The sequence below is a fragment of the Rana temporaria genome, chromosome 1 (genome assembly GCF_905171775.1).
Source record: "Rana temporaria chromosome 1, aRanTem1.1, whole genome shotgun sequence".
In the NCBI taxonomy this organism is placed as follows: domain Eukaryota; kingdom Metazoa; phylum Chordata; class Amphibia; order Anura; family Ranidae; genus Rana; species Rana temporaria.
The window spans coordinates 90,159,009-90,178,290 of record NC_053489.1 but is presented as its reverse complement, the minus strand read 5'-3'; the positions used below and the strand labels follow the sequence as shown (position 1 = coordinate 90,178,290).

At 41.3% G+C, this 19,282-nt stretch overlaps 1 protein-coding gene across 1 annotated transcript in view; it reads right to left on the bottom strand.

The window, feature by feature from the left end:
- The window catches only part of ADAMTS6 (ADAM metallopeptidase with thrombospondin type 1 motif 6), a 397,790-nt gene that overhangs the window by 182,005 nt on the left and 196,503 nt on the right, over positions 1-19,282 (bottom strand). The window lies entirely within an intron of this gene.

The following is a 19,282-nucleotide window of genomic DNA, read 5'->3' as shown; positions in this document are numbered from 1 at the left end:
ATCTGTAAAACACTTTACAGTACTTCTGCAAATATATTTATTTTATTTTGCATCTGAATAAAAATTACACCTGGTTGTATAATACATATAGAAAAACAAAGAGGCAATCAGAAACGTAACCTATGCTCAAAGTTTCAATGACAGCTGACCTTGGAACTCTCTGTACATGTTGATTATTGTTACAGTTTGGACAACTGCTGTGAATTCGTTTTGAAGTGCTAGTCAACCCTTAGGATCATTATGAGAAGAATCTGGATCACACTTATGTTTCTTTTTCCCCTGGTGCCAATTGCATTGAAATCAATAAAAATGCATCAAAATACATGTGTTGAGTGTTGACGCACGTTCATTTGCATTCACATTACATGTTTTCAATGTACATTGCAATGCACATCAGGATGAACATTAACACACATCGTCGTACATCATAATGCGTTTATGTGCAGCATGATGTGTGTCTTAACGCATGTGTTAATATCCAAATAGATGCATTTTATTTCATTTCAATGGAAATCCAATCAAGCAAAAAAACACATTGGGGTGAATCCATCTTAAAATGGCATAAAATCTAGAAGTTAACGATTTGCTATCTCATAAGAAATGTCCTTCATACATTTTGTGGATCTGTTGCTTCTTGAACATTACCCCACCAGTCATCATATCAGCAGTCATCAGAGGATCAGCTCTGACATGAGAAAGAATAGCTCTGCTCCTCTACCAAGATGGCCGCCTCCACACAGAGACACAGTGCAGAACACCGTAAGCAGCCCCTCTCTCCTCTCTTACTGTGGCTGACTGTATGTAGAATCCACTGGCTCGCTCCTGCACCCTCCCCTCCTGGCAGCTAACCAATCAGAGTGCAGAAGGGCTTGAGCCAATTGAAGAGGACTTGCTGTGCAGCAGTGGATGGTGGCAAATATAGTCATTAAAGGAGCACTGTGATATAAAGAAAAATTCAGCGCTGGAATAATAAACACAAAAAACAAAAGATTGCAAGCCAGCACTCAGGATAAATTCAAATAAAAAGTCCCAGAGTCAAATAGTGTAAAAAATAGTGCAGCGCAAATAAAATCTAAGACAATATAATAATAATTTAAATATTGAAGAAAGTCCATATAGTGCACAAGTGAAAAATCCAAATAGTGCTCCAATGTAAAGTGATTGAGTGCAGTAAATCAGAAATTCTGTGATCCACAGGTAAAGAATCCTCCACCGATTAACTAAATAGATAGTTGGCCTCTCACCTCAGCCATTCGACCATGGCTAGGTCACAAAGCGTTTTACACCTCCCAGGTGTGAGCAAGAAACCTTTAAGTCCCAATAGGCAGACAGCTACCAGCAACTCAGCTCAGCCAATATCCAGGTCAGCAGGAGGGTATATGTGAATGAGAGAGGAAACAGACTAGTGCTCTCTGTCTGATATAACTAGATATTTATTGAAAAACAGGTAACAACTTACAATTAGTGGCACTCAAAGCCGAGTGTGAAGCATCAATAGCGTGTATCAGAGCTGCAGGCTTCCGATTCTATGATCTGTTCACACACCAGCATGTGAGACGGCGAGCGCGGGTGACGTCACGTAGCTCCTCCCCCTTTCGTACGTTACGTCCCAATAGGCGGGACTTCATCAGCATAGGGTGGGGAGATCAACGTGTGCGTCCCGCTGCGTGTTATATAGTATGCTGTTGCCTCGGCAACCTAGCACAACAAATAAAGACCTGCCAACAGCGCCATCTTGTGTCTATATAATAGAAGACGGTCAAACTTAACAGATTGCCAAGCAGACTGACAACAACTCTATGCGCAACATAAAGTGGAAAGATGGGGGCAGATACAATATTCTTTAAAAAATTAATACTAATTAATAAATATAATCAGATTTAAGTGACATCAGCCACGGTCGCCTTCTCACTAACAAACAAATATTATGAATGACACCAAGGACATTCATTTACTGCATAACATAGCAAAATTTGCCATATCATGCAGCACGGAACAGATTACCAATAATATCTCAATCCGTCGATACCAGCATATTAAAACAGTATAATATACAGTATATAAATAGAATTAAATTAAAATTCATATAAAATTCATATGTAATCCATACAGAATCATATATAAAAACACAGCTTCTATCATATATAAAAAAATTATTTCATAAATGATTCATATAAAATTCATGTAACATTCCCCAATACACAATCAAGATACAAAATTACTTAAAAATATTAAAATAGAATTATAATTTTTTAAAAAATTATTAAAAAATTACTTAGCGATTGGAAATAAAACAATTGAGATCAAACTCCACGTTAAGGCCGGCCGGGGAGGAAACTTTAGTTTCATATATCCAGAATGATTCTCGTCGGCTAAGTTGCCGGATATAGTGTCCCCCTCTCCAATGCTTAGCAACTTTCTCGATGCCCCAAAATTTGAGACCTTTAGGGTCCCTATTGTGGCATTCTCTAAAGTGCTTTGATACACTGTGGTTTCGAATACCCCGTCGTATATTGCTAACATGTTCTCCCACTCTCACGTGTAACTCACGAGAGGTGCGCCCTACATATTGCAACCCGCATTGGCATTCGAGCATATACACCACACCTACAGTCGAGCACGTGATCAAATCTTTAATAGGATATTCTGTCCCAGTGACAGTAGCAACAAAGGACTTGCGCTTTTTGATATTAAATTTAGCATGTTTGCAAGTTGCACATCTGCCACACGCGTAAAAGCCTGACAGGAAATTAAAGAGTTTTGGCCGAGGGATCACTGGCGGGTCTATCACTCCTGGGGCCAGGCGATCTCTAAGACAGGGGGCCTTCTTGTACACAAAAGCAGGACGCTCAGGGAGAACAGGGCCAAGTACCATATCTCCCTTTAACACAGGCCAATGTTTGGCCACTATTTTCTCAAACTTTTTGTGTTGTATGTTGTAATCCAATAGCATTTTATAGTTGGCTACTTCTGAATCAACATCAGGCGGTCTATCTTTTATGATCAAACTCCTGTCAGTATTTCTAACTTTTTCTATTTCCTCCTTGATCACAGGCATAGAGTAGCCTTTTGCCACAAATCTAGCTGCCAATTCCTGAGATTGCACTGTGAAATCAGATTCTAATGTGCAATTCCTACGCAGCCTAACAAACTGGCCTCGAGGAATATTGCACAACCACAATCGATGGTGGCAACTGGTTAATGGGATATATCCATTTCTATCTACAGTTTTGAAATGATTTCTGGTGACTAATCTGGACCCAGATTTGAATATTTCAAGATCCAGGAAGGTCACCTGTTCACAAGAGACCGTCCACGTTAAGACAATCCCCTGATCATTGGAATTGAGTTTGTTCATAAACAACTCCAATGCAGGCAGGTCTCCCTCCCAAATCATCACCAAATCATCAATATACCTGCGATAGCAAAGTAATTGTGGTGGCATGTCCAGGAAGACCACGTCTCGCTCCCAGCGGGCCATAAACAAATTGGCCACACTGGGAGCGAAACGGGCTCCCATCGCAACACCGCACCGCTGGAGAAAAAACTCCTTGTTAAACCAAAAGTAATTACTCTCCAAGCAAAATCTCAAACTGTCCAAAAGAAAACATACATGCTCTGGCTTTAGGTCAGCAGCCTCCAGAGCCCATGCAACTGATGCCAAAGCAGCATCATGACCAATTATTGTATACAAAGATCCCACATCTGCGGTCACCAGTATAGTATTAGCTGTACATGGGATAGAGTTCAAAATTTGAATAATCTGCTTGGTATCCCGCAAGTAGGCGGGGACTTTACACACTAATGGCTGTAAAAAAACGTCCAGGTACTGCCCCAGCCGCGATGTAACGGAATCGATTCCATTTACTATCGGACGTCCCGGAGGTCTTTCTGCATCTTTGTGCAATTTGGGCAGAAAATATATTATCGGGGTCCGACAGTGGTAGGGATCTAGATATGCAGCCTCCTTTTTATTAAGGACACCTGATTCCTTGCCCTCTTCTATTAACACATGGAGTTTATTTTTAAGCGTAACCATTGGGTCACCCCTAAGAGGGAGGTAGGTAGTGCGGTCACCCAGCAGCCTACACATCTCCTCATAATAGTAGGCCTTGCTGAGGACCACTAGGCCCCCCCCCTTATCAGCCGGGCGGATCACAATATCATTGCGTTTCTCCAGAGAGACAATGCCTCGCTGGATACACTGTGAGTCCCTCACTTTTTTAATCCGAAGGTTGTCAAGGTCTTTGCATACTAGATTACGAAAAACTTCCAAATGCTTAGTGTCAGTGTATTGGGGGTTAAAAACAGACTTATTCCTTAGTTTAGAATGATTAGAAATAACATTAGGGAGAGTTCTCTCAATCGGGTTAGAAAGGAAATATTTCTTTAAATTTAAATTCCTTACATATTTCTGGACATTCACATAAGTCTCAAATTTATTTAAATTACGTATAGGCGCAAATTTCAGACCTTTGTCCAGTACCAGCATCTCATCCCCAGTGAGAGTAACCCCACTGAGGTTGAAGATCCCGGCACCGATTACGCCCTTGGTCTTTTGGATTCGTCTCCCCCCTCTGACTCCTCTTGATTTTTTCTTTTGGACCTGGGTTGTCCCACAAACGGGGGGGCCTGGGCCAAAGGAGGAGGGTAAGGGGGGAGAGAGGGTTCCCTCCATTCGCCGGTCCAAACCGGTGGAAAGGGCGGAGGTCCCCTCCAGGGGGTCCTCCCCTGTCCTAAAAAATGTTGTTGATTAGTGGGGGGTGGGGGTCCCTCCCAATAATTCTGTAAGGGGGCGTAGTAATTGTACGTAGGTAAAGGAGGTGGTGCCCCTATCAAGCGGTTGCTGCCCCCTCTTTTTTGACCTCTCCCTTTCTTGGACTCAGTTTTCCAAGGTGGAGTTTCTTGGGATGAAGAGGTATAAGCAGGTCTACCTGTGGGGTGCCCTCCCCTACCTCTACCATTTTTATTCTTACCCCTTCCCCTCACGTGACCAATCCCTTTCCCCGTTGGTGTAGCCAATCCAGTAGGGGTTCTGTCACGAGTGCTGTTAACAGCCCAAAAACCTTGAGCCTCATGTGCTGCTGGAGTAGGTGGTGGCTCTAAGGTATCCATAGGCAGAGGCTGCACCTGTGTCAGGGACAGAGAGTTCAAAGCCTGCCATTTATAGACATTTGGTACTCCAAAATCTTCCACGTCTCTTAGAAATTTTTTCCGTTTTTTCTCTTGGGTTTCCTTGTCCCATTTGACAAGTTTAAGCTTAAGTTCCCCAGAGAGACGTAAAAAATCCGGAGTATCCTTATGTTGCTCAATAGCATCAGAGATGATTTTAATTTGACTATCTAGCCATAGTTTTTTCCGCTGCTTGCGGGTCAAAAGGAATTTGATTAACTCAAAGCCTTTGGCTGTGAAAAATTTAAACCACTCTAAGTTAGACTCATCATCCACCAGACCATCATTAGGTGGTAAGTCCCACCTCAATCGTCTGGGGATGATCTGAGTAGCCAAATATTGTTCAAACGTAACAATGTCCCACCAGGTCTTGATTTTCTTTTCAAATAGGTGTCCTAATTTCTTAAAAGAAACAATCAAATCCCCTGAGTCGGAGATATTAGTGGTTTTAGAGAATACATCAGTGAGAGTAACCTCTCGCTTCTCTAAGTATGAAAATACATCCATTCCTGCGGCGTGAATAAAAATGAATTTTTCTGAATATCTTCAATATTTAAATTATTATTATATTGTCTTAGATTTTATTTGCGCTGCACTATTTTTTACACTATTTGACTCTGGGACTTTTTATTTGAATTTATCCTGAGTGCTGGCTTGCAATCTTTTGTTTTTTGTGTTTATTATTCCAGCGCTGAATTTTTCTTTATATCACAGTATCTTTCATAATTCATTTTTATTCACGCCGCAGGAATGGATGTATTTTCATACTTAGAGAAGCGAGAGGTTACTCTCACTGATGTATTCTCTAAAACCACTAATATCTCCGACTCAGGGGATTTGATTGTTTCTTTTAAGAAATTAGGACACCTATTTGAAAAGAAAATCAAGACCTGGTGGGACATTGTTACGTTTGAACAATATTTGGCTACTCAGATCATCCCCAGACGATTGAGGTGGGACTTACCACCTAATGATGGTCTGGTGGATGATGAGTCTAACTTAGAGTGGTTTAAATTTTTCACAGCCAAAGGCTTTGAGTTAATCAAATTCCTTTTGACCCGCAAGCAGCGGAAAAAACTATGGCTAGATAGTCAAATTAAAATCATCTCTGATGCTATTGAGCAACATAAGGATACTCCGGATTTTTTACGTCTCTCTGGGGAACTTAAGCTTAAACTTGTCAAATGGGACAAGGAAACCCAAGAGAAAAAACGGAAAAAATTTCTAAGAGACGTGGAAGATTTTGGAGTACCAAATGTCTATAAATGGCAGGCTTTGAACTCTCTGTCCCTGACACAGGTGCAGCCTCTGCCTATGGATACCTTAGAGCCACCACCTACTCCAGCAGCACATGAGGCTCAAGGTTTTTGGGCTGTTAACAGCACTCGTGACAGAACCCCTACTGGATTGGCTACACCAACGGGGAAAGGGATTGGTCACGTGAGGGGAAGGGGTAAGAATAAAAATGGTAGAGGTAGGGGAGGGCACCCCACAGGTAGACCTGCTTATACCTCTTCATCCCAAGAAACTCCACCTTGGAAAACTGAGTCCAAGAAAGGGAGAGGTCAAAAAAGAGGGGGCAGCAACCGCTTGATAGGGGCACCACCTCCTTTACCTACGTACAATTACTACGCCCCCTTACAGAATTATTGGGAGGGACCCCCACCCCCCACTAATCAACAACATTTTTTAGGACAGGGGAGGACCCCCTGGAGGGGACCTCCGCCCTTTCCACCGGTTTGGACCGGCGAATGGAGGGAACCCTCTCTCCCCCCTTACCCTCCTCCTTTGGCCCAGGCCCCCCCGTTTGTGGGACAACCCAGGTCCAAAAGAAAAAATCAAGAGGAGTCAGAGGGGGGAGACGAATCCAAAAGACCAAGGGCGTAATCGGTGCCGGGATCTTCAACCTCAGTGGGGTTACTCTCACTGGGGATGAGATGCTGGTACTGGACAAAGGTCTGAAATTTGCGCCTATACGTAATTTAAATAAATTTGAGACTTATGTGAATGTCCAGAAATATGTAAGGAATTTAAATTTAAAGAAATATTTCCTTTCTAACCCGATTGAGAGAACTCTCCCTAATGTTATTTCTAATCATTCTAAACTAAGGAATAAGTCTGTTTTTAACCCCCAATACACTGACACTAAGCATTTGGAAGTTTTTCGTAATCTAGTATGCAAAGACCTTGACAACCTTCGGATTAAAAAAGTGAGGGACTCACAGTGTATCCAGCGAGGCATTGTCTCTCTGGAGAAACGCAATGATATTGTGATCCGCCCGGCTGATAAGGGGGGGGGCCTAGTGGTCCTCAGCAAGGCCTACTATTATGAGGAGATGTGTAGGCTGCTGGGTGACCGCACTACCTACCTCCCTCTTAGGGGTGACCCAATGGTTACGCTTAAAAATAAACTCCATGTGTTAATAGAAGAGGGCAAGGAATCAGGTGTCCTTAATAAAAAGGAGGCTGCATATCTAGATCCCTACTACTGTCGGACCCCGATAATATATTTTCTGCCCAAATTGCACAAAGATGCAGAAAGACCTCCGGGACGTCCGATAGTAAATGGAATCGATTCCGTTACATCGCGGCTGGGGCAGTACCTGGACGTTTTTTTACAGCCATTAGTGTGTAAAGTCCCCGCCTACTTGCGGGATACCAAGCAGATTATTCAAATTTTGAACTCTATCCCATGTACAGCTAATACTATACTGGTGACCGCAGATGTGGGATCTTTGTATACAATAATTGGTCATGATGCTGCTTTGGCATCAGTTGCATGGGCTCTGGAGGCTGCTGACCTAAAGCCAGAGCATGTATGTTTTCTTTTGGACAGTTTGAGATTTTGCTTGGAGAGTAATTACTTTTGGTTTAACAAGGAGTTTTTTCTCCAGCGGTGCGGTGTTGCGATGGGAGCCCGTTTCGCTCCCAGTGTGGCCAATTTGTTTATGGCCCGCTGGGAGCGAGACGTGGTCTTCCTGGACATGCCACCACAATTACTTTGCTATCGCAGGTATATTGATGATTTGGTGATGATTTGGGAGGGAGACCTGCCTGCATTGGAGTTGTTTATGAACAAACTCAATTCCAATGATCAGGGGATTGTCTTAACGTGGACGGTCTCTTGTGAACAGGTGACCTTCCTGGATCTTGAAATATTCAAATCTGGGTCCAGATTAGTCACCAGAAATCATTTCAAAACTGTAGATAGAAATGGATATATCCCATTAACCAGTTGCCACCATCGATTGTGGTTGTGCAATATTCCTCGAGGCCAGTTTGTTAGGCTGCGTAGGAATTGCACATTAGAATCTGATTTCACAGTGCAATCTCAGGAATTGGCAGCTAGATTTGTGGCAAAAGGCTACTCTATGCCTGTGATCAAGGAGGAAATAGAAAAAGTTAGAAATACTGACAGGAGTTTGATCATAAAAGATAGACCGCCTGATGTTGATTCAGAAGTAGCCAACTATAAAATGCTATTGGATTACAACATACAACACAAAAAGTTTGAGAAAATAGTGGCCAAACATTGGCCTGTGTTAAAGGGAGATATGGTACTTGGCCCTGTTCTCCCTGAGCGTCCTGCTTTTGTGTACAAGAAGGCCCCCTGTCTTAGAGATCGCCTGGCCCCAGGAGTGATAGACCCGCCAGTGATCCCTCGGCCAAAACTCTTTAATTTCCTGTCAGGCTTTTACGCGTGTGGCAGATGTGCAACTTGCAAACATGCTAAATTTAATATCAAAAAGCGCAAGTCCTTTGTTGCTACTGTCACTGGGACAGAATATCCTATTAAAGATTTGATCACGTGCTCGACTGTAGGTGTGGTGTATATGCTCGAATGCCAATGCGGGTTGCAATATGTAGGGCGCACCTCTCGTGAGTTACACGTGAGAGTGGGAGAACATGTTAGCAATATACGACGGGGTATTCGAAACCACAGTGTATCAAAGCACTTTAGAGAATGCCACAATAGGGACCCTAAAGGTCTCAAATTTTGGGGCATCGAGAAAGTTGCTAAGCATTGGAGAGGGGGACACTATATCCGGCAACTTAGCCGACGAGAATCATTCTGGATATATGAAACTAAAGTTTCCTCCCCGGCCGGCCTTAACGTGGAGTTTGATCTCAATTGTTTTATTTCCAATCGCTAAGTAATTTTTTAATAATTTTTTAAAAAATTATAATTCTATTTTAATATTTTTAAGTAATTTTGTATCTTGATTGTGTATTGGGGAATGTTACATGAATTTTATATGAATCATTTATGAAATAATTTTTTTATATATGATAGAAGCTGTGTTTTTATATATGATTCTGTATGGATTACATATGAATTTTATATGAATTTTAATTTAATTCTATTTATATACTGTATATTATACTGTTTTAATATGCTGGTATCGACGGATTGAGATATTATTGGTAATCTGTTCCGTGCTGCATGATATGGCAAATTTTGCTATGTTATGCAGTAAATGAATGTCCTTGGTGTCATTCATAATATTTGTTTGTTAGTGAGAAGGCGACCGTGGCTGATGTCACTTAAATCTGATTATATTTATTAATTAGTATTAATTTTTTAAAGAATATTGTATCTGCCCCCATCTTTCCACTTTATGTTGCGCATAGAGTTGTTGTCAGTCTGCTTGGCAATCTGTTAAGTTTGACCGTCTTCTATTATATAGACACAAGATGGCGCTGTTGGCAGGTCTTTATTTGTTGTGCTAGGTTGCCGAGGCAACAGCATACTATATAACACGCAGCGGGACGCACACGTTGATCTCCCCACCCTATGCTGATGAAGTCCCGCCTATTGGGACGTAACGTACGAAAGGGGGAGGAGCTACGTGACGTCACCCGCGCTCGCCGTCTCACATGCTGGTGTGTGAACAGATCATAGAATCGGAAGCCTGCAGCTCTGATACACGCTATTGATGCTTCACACTCGGCTTTGAGTGCCACTAATTGTAAGTTGTTACCTGTTTTTCAATAAATATCTAGTTATATCAGACAGAGAGCACTAGTCTGTTTCCTCTCTCATTCACATATACCCTCCTGCTGACCTGGATATTGGCTGAGCTGAGTTGCTGGTAGCTGTCTGCCTATTGGGATTTAAAGGTTTCTTGCTCACACCTGGGAGGTGTAAAACGCTTTGTGACCTAGCCATGGTCGAATGGCTGAGGTGAGAGGCCAACTATCTATTTAGTTAATCGGTGGAGGATTCTTTACCTGTGGATCACAGAATTTCTGATTTACTGCACTCAATCACTTTACATTGGAGCACTATTTGGATTTTTCACTTGTGCACTATATGGACTTTCTTCAATATTTAAATTATTATTATATTGTCTTAGATTTTATTTGCGCTGCACTATTTTTTACACTATTAAAGGAGCACTGCACAACACAAGTCTATGGGGGGTAGTGGAGCTGCAAACTTTAATAACCACATTTCCCTGTGTCAAAAGGAGATGAGATACAGCATTTTCCCGGGCACATTACAGGAGATTGGGGCAGACTAGCGTGGAGAACGGGACAATGCAGACCTGCTCCTGGGGTCTGTCCACTGCGGAGCTGAAAGTCTGAGCCTGAGAGAGAGCCTGAAGACTGAGCTACAGAAAGGTATTTCGCTGAACTGGGACCAGAGCTGGGGAGACCGGTTGCTACACCAGTGACAGACTTAATCTTGTCAAGATCTGATTTTGAGGAATGAGACTTCTGGGACAGTTGATCGCCTAACGTACTGGATCTGATCCATTGTATACCAGGAGTGGTGGGTGGAACTACCGTGTTTAACCCATTCGCTGATGAGAGTAAATGCCAACTGAGACTGACCCTTGCATAGCAGCCCATCAGTTATCTCTTGTGTATAGTCTTAAAGGAAAAGCTACATGTGCACCATCTAAAGAAGGGCCCAACGAAATCCAGCCAACACTGACTATTGGGCGCCAAGTACTTGTAATCAACTCCAGTGTTACCCCTTTGTTAGGAATGCTTACACCAACCTCTATTAGGGCTGTTTCCGCAGAGTGCACTATGGGACAATTTTTGAATAGTCATTGCCAAGAGTTACAGTGAGACTTTTTTAATTTGTGTTATTCATGCTTTCACAGTTGATGCTGTTCTCCCCAGTCCTGTGTGTACTGGTGTAATGGTCTTAGCCTTATTGCAGTGTAAGTCAGTGGCCGAGGTGAGGCTAATATTCCAATCAGTTAACCTAATTTATTCTTTGACCTGTTCTTTGATATGTGTATTCTGTTTACTGTACTTTGCTTTAATATACTTAATTTTTGTTATCATCGATTGCCTGTGGACTTTTTTTTCTGTGTGTTATTACAGTTGAGGTGTTATACTCATGTTTAAGCTAACCAAGGTCCTTACAGCATGTGAAGATAAATCCAGGTGAGTTAGTGGGGACCAAGTGGGTTAAAGTGTCGTAACAGAGAACAGAGGACCCATCATTACTAGCACTTCAGCGCTAGTGCTACACCCTTAATTTGTATTGTATTAGATTGAGGTACCAACCCTTACAGCCCTCGAGGATGAATGAAAGATTAAGGTGTGAGGCCTTTTGTGCAGAGAAGACTTTAGCCTCATACACACGATCAGATTTTCTGTAGAGAAAAGCGTAGAACTTTTGTCCGAAGGGAGTTGGCCAGGTCTTGCATACAAACAGCAAAGAATTTTCAGCCAACAAACACAAAACAACGTGGTTTTTCCACTCTTTAGCACCACCCTTCTGCTAATGTTGTGTTATGGTGAGCATTGCTTCTGAGCATGCGTGTTTTTACCTTGGAGTTCTGTCTGATGGAAAATCCGACAACACACAATAGTTGAAGGACAATTTTAAAGCATGCTATCCCACATTTGTCCGTGAAAAATCTGACAACAATTGTCCGATGGAGCATACAAACGGTCGGATTTTCCACCAACAGCCTGTCATCACACAATTACCATTGGATAATGCGATTGTGTGTATGATGCCGCGTACACGCGATCATTTTTCGTCATGATTTTTTTTTCGAACATGCTGCATTTTTTAACGTCGTTTTAAAAAATGTAGTTTTTCAGGTTGTAAAAAATGATCGTGTGTGGTCTAAAACGACGTTTTAAACCCGCGCATGCTCAGAAGCAAGTTAAAAGATGGGAGCGCTCATTCTGGTAAAACTACCGTTCCTAATGGAGTAAGCACATTCATCACGCTTTAACAGACAAAAAAGCGCAAATCGTCTTTTACTAACAAGGAATCAGCTAAACCAGCCCAAAGGCGAATAGAACTTCCCCTTTAGAGTGCCGTTTTACGTGTTGTACGTCACCGCGCTTTGTTCATTTTTAAAAAACGATGGTGTGTGAGCAACATCATTTTTAATGATGAAGTTGGAAAAATTTCGGTTTTTGGACATGCTGAAAAACAACGTTTTCTTTCATGCCGAAAAATTATCGTGTGTACGCGGCATCAGGCTTTTGTTTGTCTCTTCTGCAACAAAAATCCTGTTCACATGTTTTTATTTTGGGGGTCAAGTTTGGCTTTAAGGTCAATTCAGATGTATTTTTTATTTCATGTTTTCACTGTTTTACTTCACGATACATTTACCATTAAAACATTTAAATAATCAACAGTAATACCATAAAAATGTTTTGACCCACTGAAACAGAAATTAAATGGGAAGTTTTTTTCCTCATTTTCTTTCCAGAATGGCAACCATAAAATAAGAAGAAATCTACCTAATGGAAACAAAGCATTAAAACACTTGATAGAGGTGCTAATCATTCAACATTTCATCCAAAACTAAAGAAAAAAATTTCAATTGGAACTGGGCTTTAAAGTTTACTGCCCATGGGTGCATTAAATCTTTATAAAATATATGTATGTCTTCAGAAGGCCATTTGCTACCAACACTGTAATGCCTCAATGGCATTTTTTCCTAATGTGTTCACTGTTACCCACCAGCATCCGATCTGATCTGGTCTATTAAAAACAGACGTATGGCCGCCATCCTTCCGGCAGGTCGGATGGAAATCGGATGGAAACAGAAATGCAGTCAAACTCCCACCTGTCAATCACCTGCTCAGCGGAGATGAGTGGAGATATCCCATGTTAAAGGAGCCCTAAAGTGACTGTAATTTTGATGTTCACATAGCGGAAAGCAGTGTGGCACCACAAAAGGAAGATGTCCACCACAGCACTGACCTGGGCTAAGTGTACATGGCATGATACTCCGACTTGCTGTAGGCCCAAGATTAGGACTTTATGTTGTAGGTTTTCCACAAATTCTTCACATTTCTCAGCTAACCTTGAAAGTATATATTATAAAGTGCATGCATGTCTTTGATTTTTGGATGTTTATATCAGTGTCTGCTGCTTTGAAGATAACAGACAAATGAACATTTGCAGTCAATCCTCATTTTTCAAGGATCAACATAACCTTGAGTAAAAGTTAAGTAAGGACAAGTTATTTAAGCATTTTGAAGACTTTTCCCTAATGAAATATACAGTTTATAAATATAATAAATGTCTTTCAGTAAAAGAGAGCCATGACATGGGTTGATATACTGTATATATGTTAATATTTGTTTAGTTCTATGAATTTGTTTGACTTTATAAATTCTTATTTGAAGAGTTCACCCAAAACTGATATTTTAATCATGGTAGGTGTGGAAGGGAAGAATCACAAACTGACTACTAATGTCTTGAAAGCCAAATTAATACCTTCTGATGCCATATGCCAACCGTTTACTCCACCTCATATACTTGGCTGTTCTGGGCTCGATCCCAAACTACTTAGAATAGCTGTAGAAGTGTCTTGTCAATGAATTGACTAATATTTGGCTGAATTTTGGAACATGCTTAGTGAGGTTAGATCTTATGACTACCATATTTCTTTATATCTACATATGTCTATGTCTGTCTATGTCTGTCTTGTGTACTTGTAACTACACAGAGCACAATTTCTTTTTTTGTTTACAAAAGTTTATTGAGTAGTAAATTGTATCACAAGCACAGGTAAAAATATAAAAGGTACAAAATCTCTTCAAAGGTATACAAATATTAAAGCAGTATGTGAACAATCTTGCATTGAGTATTGAGTATTCTTTGAGTGAGTTCAAAAAAAAATTATCAAGATAATAAAGTATAATGCAATATTGGGAGCAACCTTAGGGTTTCACCAGTATGACCACTTGTCTTCAAAAATGTGGATGTTATCGTTTATTGTGTGATATATTCTCTCTGAGAGTTTCAATAGCTCCATTCTTTCAAGAACCTGTGACCATATCAGGTTTCGAGATCTCCAGTTGAGTGCTATCATCCATTGTACCGAGCTACAGAGAGAGTGAAGGAGTTTGGTGCAAGGGGGTGGGATGTTTGGTGCATTACCGTATAGGAGGCAGATTTGTGGTGTGAGGGCAATCTTGTGTTTGGATGAGGTTTCAAGTCTATGGGCTACTTCTTGCCAGATTCCTGAAAGATGTGGGCAGCTCCAGAATATGTGGAGTAAAGTACCATCTGTTTGGCAGCCCCTGAAACAATCAGGGGGGACTGATGGGTAGAAGGAGTGGATTTTGGATGGTGATAAATACCACCTTGTGAATAGTTTTGTAGGTGTTTCTCTAAAGGATACCGCTTTATTGCTTTTACGGAGGTTTTCCGACATGGAGTACCATGTATCAGGAGAGAGGGTGATATTTAATTCTGTTTCCCATTGAATCATGGGGTGTGATTTTTCTGGGGTAGAGAAGTCGTTAAGAAGGTTATAGAGTTTAGAGACCATGCCCTTATCTCTGGATGTGGATTTGCATATTCTTTCGAATATTGTGATATTCAAATTTGTGGAAAGCGAGAAGTGCGTGCTAAAAAAAGATTTGATCAGGAGATATCTTTCAAGTTCTGTAGAGGGGAAGTTATAAGTCTTTTGGAGGGAGTCAAAAGATCTGAAGGTCCACTTGGATTGCAGTGAACCAAGAGATGTTAGTCCCCGATCAATCCAGGTGGAGAACATATGACTGTCAGTATATGCCAGGGGTAATCTAGGGTCACCTAGAAATGATGTGAGTGGGGAGATTTCCGAAGCCAGAGAAAAATTGTCTCTGGAGGTTTGCCAGAGCCTAAAGGCATGAGCAACTATAATGTTTCGTTTAATGAGGTCTCGGTATAGAACATATTTGGACCAAAGAATCCCTTGTAGGTGCAACGGTTGTATGGATGAGGTCTCAAAGATCAACCAAGGGATATTTTTATTTGGGGAGAACCATTGGGATATTTGGGATAGACGTGCAGCTAGGAAATATTTCCATAGATTGGGAAGACCCAGACCTCCCATGGATTGAGATCTATATTGCAATGCGTAGCTGTATCTTGGTTTCTTGTCTGCCCATATAAATTTGTTGATGGTCCTTTGTAATGTCTCAAGTTTAGATTTAGGGATATTAATTGGTATGGTACGAAAGTAATATAATAACTTGGGGAGAATATTCATCTTAATTGCACAAACTCTGCCCAAAAATGAAATATGATATTTGGACCAGGCGTTCAAGAGGGTGGTAATGTGTGCAAATAGGGGGATGTAGTTGGCTTTAAAAAGACCATTATGAAGTGGGGTGATGTTGACTCCTAAATATTTAATTGAGGATGATATCCATGTGAAAGGGAAGTTAGTTTGAAGAAGAGAGAGTGTGTCTGGGGGGATGTTTATAGGAAGTGCGGAGCATTTGCTTAGATTAATTTTGAGTCCGGAGACCTTGTGGAAGAGTTCTAGGACTTTAAGAAGCACGGGTAAGGAGGTATGGGGATTTGTAATGTATAGCAGTGCATCGTCAGCATATAGACTGATTTTATATTCATGATGTTCTTTAGCATAGCCCTTTATGTCTGGGTTGGCTCTAATGGCTTGTGCAAGGGGCTCCATAGCTAGGGCGAATAGGAGTGGGGATAATGGGCAACCCTGTCTGGTTCCTCTGCCCAGGGGGAAGAAGTCAGAGTTGATACCAGGTAAACGGATGCGTGTTTGTGGGGAGTTATACAAAGCGTTAAACCCCTGTAAAAATGCTCCAGAAATTCCGAATCTGGGTAGTAAATAATTTAGATATGTCCAACTGACGCTGTCAAACGCCTTGTGGATATCAAGGCTAAGAAGACATGTTTGACGTGTATGGGTATTTGCATCCTGGATGATGTTGGTAACAAGCCTGATGTTGTCTGTGATCTGTCTATTGGGGATGAATCCCGACTGGTCTATGTGCACCAATGGGGAAATTACTCTAGCAAGTCTGTCCGCCAGGATCCTGCCGAAGATCTTTAGGTCATTGTTTAGGACCGAGATCGGTCGGAAATTTTGGGGGAGTGAGTGGTCTTTATTGGGTTTGGGGATAAGGGAAAGATTGGCTAAAAGCATCTCCCTTGGGAGAGAGTTGCCTTCTAGTATGTGGTTAAATAGGTTTTTTAAATGAGGTGCGAGAAGGGGGGCGTATTTTTTGTAGTATAGGGAGGTGTAACCATCAGGACCTGGTGCTGTAGAGGATTTAAGTGATTTGATGACGGATGTGACCTCCTCAACGGTGCAGGGGGAGTTAAGAGAGTCTAGGCTTTCTTGTTTTAGGGAAGGGAGATTAATACTGTCTAGCCAGGTCCTGGCGGCCAAACCCGGGGGGGTGTTGGGATCAGACATAAGGTCCTTATAGAAGGAGGTAAATATTTCCATAACTTTTTGTGGGTGGGAGATTAAATTACCATTACTGTTTCTGAGTTTATATGTATGGGTGGGGTTACTGTCTTGTTTGAGTTTCCTTGCGAACATTGCTGAGTGAGAGTTACAATGTAGCATGTATTTAGCCTTGGAAAACCTAAGTGATTTTTCAACGTTGGCAGAAAGGAGTAGGTCTAGAGATTTCCGTTTATCTTGTATTTGTTGGGTGAGAGTAGGGTTAACATTGTGATGTAGTTTAATATATAGATGGTGAAGTTCATTAGTAAGGCGTTTAATGTCTGTCTGTCTTTCTTTGTTTCTTGATGCTGCCAAACTAATAATATGGCCTCTCATGACCGCTTTATGAGCGACCCATATTGAGGTGGGCAGGGTTTCTTCATTGATATTGTCTGTAAAATAGTTTTCTATGTGTGTGGAGATAGTAGACTTGCAAGAGGGGTTTGTTAGAAGGGAGTCATTAAGGCGCCAGTTGAATGGGGAGGGGGCTAGACCAATATATGAGGTGGTGAAGGTACAGATGTTATGATCTGACCATGGGCAGGGGTGGATTTGAGCCTGTGTAGAATTAGCTAGTAGAATGGGAGTAGAGAATAGATAGTCAAGCCTGGCATAACAGTCGTGTGGGTGTGAGTAGTGTGTATAGGCCCTGATACCCGTGTTATGGGCTCTCCAGGTGTCTAGTAATTGTGTTTTATTGATCAGACGGTTAATGGTTTTGGAAAAAGATTTTGTGTGGGGGGATACAATACTTCTGTCAAGGATTGGGTGAGCAGCCAGATTAAAGTCTCCACCTATCAATATATGGGGTGAATGGTATTTATCTAGAATCTCAAAAAATTTGAGAAAAAAGGAAGTGTGTGTATCATTTGGAGCGTAGACAGATGCTATGGTGATCTCCCTGTTGTTTATGATTCCTTTTAGGATGATAAATCTACTCTCAGGATCCCTAAACACGTGCTGTACATCAAAAATTATTGAGTTGCGAATAAGAATGGCGACGCCCCTAGTTTTGTTGTTGTATGTGGTAAAATACGTTTGGTTGAAGGATTTATGAAAATATTTGGGGTGATTAGAGGATGCGAAATGAGTCTCCTGGAGAAGAATAATGTCAGCCCCTAGTTTTTTATATTGTTGGAAAGCTTTTTTGCGTTTATTGGGAGAATTGAACCCATTCGTGTTGTGCGACAAAAATCTAAGACCCATGACTATGTTTATAGTATGCTATCAGCAGAATATCAGATATGAAAAAAAAAAACTGTCTATATAGAGGTGTTTCGGAATGAGTTGAGTAGGCATATATTGAATCCGTCTTACTATTGTCGTGTTGTAGGTGAGATAAGCCCAGGAGGTATCTATATATAGTAAGTGCAGTTGTCACATACATTGATTTGAAAAAGGTCCTAGTATATAAAACATGTTGGTTGCGTATACCTGTAGAAGAGGAGGAATAAAAGAACTTATACTCTATGCATGTAAGAATCAAAGCACTCTTTTTAGATAGAGAATAAAAGAAAATAGCACACGTGGTGCCATCCAGGAATATTATGACAGGTGGGGACCCATCTAACCTGGAAGTATGGTATATCAATGAAAAAAAAGTAATAAACAAGCAAAACAAAATAAAGGACAACGAGAAAAAAAGGTCCTTATCCCGCGTCAGGCCTAGCCAGACCATCAGTGAAGGTAGCCTAGACTAGGACAGAGGCAGGGGTGGGGTCAATCCAGCGGCGGTGGACGCACCCGGTCGAAGAAGACAATTTAAACTATAAAAAATCAACATATTAGTGCATGGCATTAGTGCATGGCATTTAGTACAGTAGAATAACTTCATATAACATTTTTGAGGTTAACAAACAGGGCCTGTATGGCTAGCTGTATCATCATGTTAATTGGATGAGAGCAAATGGTATGTATGAGCCTGTGGGCAGTATCACAGACTGACCAGCAGAGGGGGAGAGTCACATATGAGATGTATGGGAATTCAATACAGAGACTGGGCGTCATTATAGAAAAGTCCAGGAAGTCCATCTTTGTTCAGTGAAATCTGAAAGTGGCTCACAAATCTGATCAGCTTGTGTGCTGGAGTATAGTACATAGACTTTCTGAATGAGTAAGCCCCTGAAGTGCTGTGAAGATTATTGTACTAACAATATAGTGACTTGAAGTGACCACACATCGCACATAGGGGCTGGTAGTGTATTTCAGTAGGTTGTGTGAGTGATCTCACGGTCTAGATGTTAAGAGGTTTCTGGTATATAAAATAAGTATAATACAGATAGTATATTATTATGAGGTGGATCTTTACCACATCCAGGGGCTGGTAGTGTGCATCAATGAACTTCAGTAATCTCTGTGAGAGGCTTTTAAGACTGTAAGTTGAGATATAATTGGGTAATGCCCCAATC